Here is a 4,031-nt window from a genome sequence, read left to right as displayed (position 1 = left end):
ATCAACTTGGTTGAGAGAAACCAATTCGGGGGAGCTGCAAATGAAGATGCAGCCAAGCATATGGAGACATTCATTGATTATTGCTGTTCCATACCCCCACCAACCGGTGTGACCCAGGACCAGGTGAAGGAAACTATGTTTATATTCTCTCTTCGTGATGCTGCAAGGGAGTGGTATAGAGACCTGGATCGAGCTTCTAGTGGGATCACCGACTGGAATTCTTTGGTCCTAGCATTCTACAAGAAGTACTTCTCTGCCTCGAAGACGAATGCCATTAGAGCTCAAATCACGAGCTTTAAACAGGGTCCTGATGAGAACTTTCATGAGGCATGGGTCCGTTTCAAGAAGCTGGTGCGAACCATTCCGCACCATGGGTTTGAGAAGTGGAGCCTATGCAATCAATTTTATAATGGGCTTTATGACGATCAGAGGGCTATCCTGGATGCGGCAGCTAGTGGCAGATTCCAGGAGAATGTGGGAGAGACTAAGGGGTGGAAAATTATTGATGATTTGGCCACCCACAAAGCTGAGTATGGAAATTCCAGGTGAAATCAAAGGAGAAGTGCTGAATCTCCTTATGTGGCTGTATTAGAGGCTCTTACGGCGAGATTTGATAAGTACGAGTTGGGAGGAGCTTCGAAAGGAGGGATCTATCATGTAAATGTTGTTTCAGACGGTCCTTTCGTCTACAAGAGATGTGGAGCTGAAGGACATGTTTCAGACAATTCTCCTAATCCCTTTGAGTTTTGTGCTGCCTTTTAACATTATAGGCAGACAAACACTTACTATGAGCCGAATGTCCATCCAAACTTGAGGTGGAGTAGCCAAAATGTCCTAAATCCAACTCCACCTCCACAGCCGCAGCAACAGCAGAATTATGTGCCCCCTCATAAGCAACAACAGTTCCAAAAGCCTCCATATGTTCCTCAGCAGCAGCAGCAATCCCAAGGTTCTGATTTCAATGAGTTGAAGAACTTGTTGCTGAAAGAGTCTCAAGCTAGAGAGGCCGGGATGAAGATGTCGGAGAGCCAAATTACCCAATTGGCTAGCAAGAATACAACTCGAGCTCCGGGACATTTGCCGACGCAGACTGATCAAAAGAAGACCCTTAATGCTATTACTTTGAGGAGTGGGTCTACCCTTGATGGGCCCGCTATGGTCGAGGACATTGCTGAAAAAGATGAGGCGGAACCGAGTCAGAAGAAAGCTGTAACGAATAATAACAAGAAAAAGACGATCAGCAGGTAGGTCAGTCGATCGACTGACATACCCAGTCGATCGACCAGTCCGCGCAAAGAAATAGCTACTGTTCCTGTAGAAGTCAGTCGATCGACTGACATGCATGGTCGATCGACCGACGACGCTGCTGATGGTGAGTCTTTTCGTCCCCCAATGCCCAATAACTTGAGGGACCACTTGTTTCGGGGTAAGACGACTCCGAAAATGTTGGGGGACCCAAATGCTGATGGGTCAGTCCCGGTTCCGAAATATGACCCGACGACGATTAATGGTTCATTTTTGAGACGGTCCGAAGAAGGGTCGAGCTACAACAAAGAGAAGGTAGTGGATTTTCAGCCTAAGTCCACTGACGCCGGCATGAGAGACCTAGAGGAGAGGGCTAAGTTACTTCTTACAACCCCCTATCCAGAAAGATTGGTGCCGACGAAGGAACAGGTGTCGTTTAATAAATTTGAAAATGTTATTAGTAGCTTAAACGTACAAGTTCCTTTTCTTGAGTTAGTTAATCAAGTGCCTGCTTACATGAAAATTATGAAGCAACTTTTTTCTAAGAAGAAGTCACTTGAAACTGTGCATACTGTCGCACTAACTGAGGAGTCATGCTCTTATTTGACCCATACTGCACCCCATAAGCTAGAAGACCCAGGTAGCTTTTCCGTCCCATGTAGTATTGGCACCTTTTCTATTGAGAAGGCCTTGTGTGACCTAGGAGCCAGTATTAGTGTAATGCCTTTGAGTCTTGCTAGAAAGCTGAAATTGACTAGGTTTGCAGTTACCAACATGACAAGACGGATGGTGATCGAATCATGGTCCAGCCCATAGGAGTCTTAGAAGACATTCCTGTGCAAATAGGAAAGTTCTTTTTCCCTGTTGACTTCGTTGTACTAGATATGCCCGAGGATGCCCACATTCCTATCATTTTGGGTAGACCATTTATGCACACTGCTGGTGCAGTTATTGATGTTGGTTCAGGGACTTTGACCTTCAAAGTAGGAAAACACTCCATTGTCTTTGCCCAGACAGCTAAGAAGAAAGACCCATGTGGCCAATAACTTGTAATACGGTTTCTGAAAAGAAATCTTATTTTGTGCTTCTTGATATGCCTGTCTCTATGCCTGTTTCTGCTATAACACCTCCGCCCCAGATTGGGAGCAAATTGGAGGAAGATACTTCTGTTTTGGATATTGCAGGAGCTGGTTTGGGGAAGGAAGAGCCGCATGTTGCTCCAGCTGTGAGGGAGCCAGTAGTTTCAAGAGGCGGTTTAGCCTGTCTTAGCAATGGCACTGATTAGGAGCCTGATGATGAGCCGGTCAAGGTGACGGAGTCTGATTTGGATTCTGACGAGCTAGAGGAGGTCATTGCTTGGGAAGATGATGAAGCCATTGATCCGTTGAGTTCTGCGGTTGTTGGAGTTGAGGAGAGTGCAGCTGAGAAGATGAGCACTATAGAGGCTACTTCTTGTAGCCAGGAGCCGACCAAGTGGGCCATTCCGTCGCCATTCTTGATCAACTATTAGTTGATCAAAGACTTTACAAACATTTTATTGCTTTTAAACCTTTTATCGTTTTTCGTGTGCGCGAGACTTCGCATTTTAATAAGTTTGCTTAGGATTTTAAATACTTTAGATGGTTACGGTGGGTTTTGCGCAATTTTGGGCGCGTTATTATGTGCTTTTACAGGTATATAGACCATATTAGCTCAAGTTATTGAGTTAATCCGAAGAAATCAGAACATACAGCAGGTATTGTAGTCGATCGACTGGCCTATGTGGTCGATCGACTGAGCTGTGATTTCCAGGAGCTTCTGTTCCTGTTCATTCTGGTCGATCGACTGGGTGAAGTGGTCGATCGACCGTTGCCGCTGCTGTACCTGTTTTCGATCATTCCCCTGCTGTGTTTGGTCGATTTGCGGAATTGTGGGAGTCTTTTCTCCGCTTTATTCTCCGCTTAATTTCTGTTTTCTTCTATTTTCTCATTTTTGCACATAATTTTACCGTCCCAATTTTTGCTTTCTCGAGATTACGCGTAGTATTGTTTGTCTTTTCAGGTACCTGTGGTAGCACTGCTGGCTACTGAAACCTCCTAGCTCACGCTGGTTTTGGGAAGTTTCTTTTGCTGCGCTTAAAGTCTTGTGAGTTTTTCCGAGTTCTTACTTCATGTCTTATTTAGTTTATCGCAAATTCTCGTTTCTCTTTTATTTCATTACATGGTTTTGCACAATGGGGACATTGTGCGATTTGGTTTGGGGAAGGGTTTTGCGTTGCATTTCATTTGCTTGCATTCACGTTTACATTTTGTCTTGCATTGTTATTTATTTTCCCTCATATATACATACAAAATTCCAAAAAAAAGTGAAAATTTCAAAAATTTCAAAAAATTGCACGTTTACTTTAGCATATAGGTTGAGTCGGAACGGTAGTATTTCAATGATGACATTGCATTTGCATCTGTTTTTGCCTGAGCCTTGCTAATTGACATGTTATTAGTAGAATCATATATGCATAGTCTACGAGTTTTCGTTAATTTATCTTGCTGGACTTGAGACTTGACTTTGATTTTTGGCAACCTACATTATATTCTGAGGTTTAAAGCCTATAACTGGTGTCATCTATGACCAGTTTATCTAGGATTGTGAGTAGTTACTCCTTATAAGGCATGTTACATAAATGTGCATAAATATGAACTTAATCTGCTTAATACCTGTATGCATTCGGTTTGTGGTTCGTCGACACATGTGGAAGAGGTTTCCTTTATTCATTTTGCCCATAAGCTCCACACTGCCAAAAATAGCCT

General features: G+C 43.6%; 1 non-coding gene across 1 annotated transcript; it reads right to left on the bottom strand.

Annotated features, from left to right (window-relative positions):
- Positions 1 to 270: 270 nt before the first annotated feature.
- On the bottom strand, positions 271 to 377 carry LOC141616215 (small nucleolar RNA R71). The gene has a single exon (XR_012530573.1). It is a non-coding gene; the product is annotated as a small nucleolar RNA R71 (small nucleolar RNA).
- Between the last annotated feature and the right edge of the window lie 3,654 nt (positions 378 to 4,031).

The sequence above is a fragment of the Silene latifolia genome, chromosome 11, assembly GCF_048544455.1.
Source record: "Silene latifolia isolate original U9 population chromosome 11, ASM4854445v1, whole genome shotgun sequence".
In the NCBI taxonomy this organism is placed as follows: Eukaryota; Viridiplantae; Streptophyta; class Magnoliopsida; order Caryophyllales; family Caryophyllaceae; genus Silene; species Silene latifolia.
The sequence above is the reverse complement of the archived record's forward strand: the minus strand, read 5'-3'. Positions and strand labels throughout refer to the sequence as shown.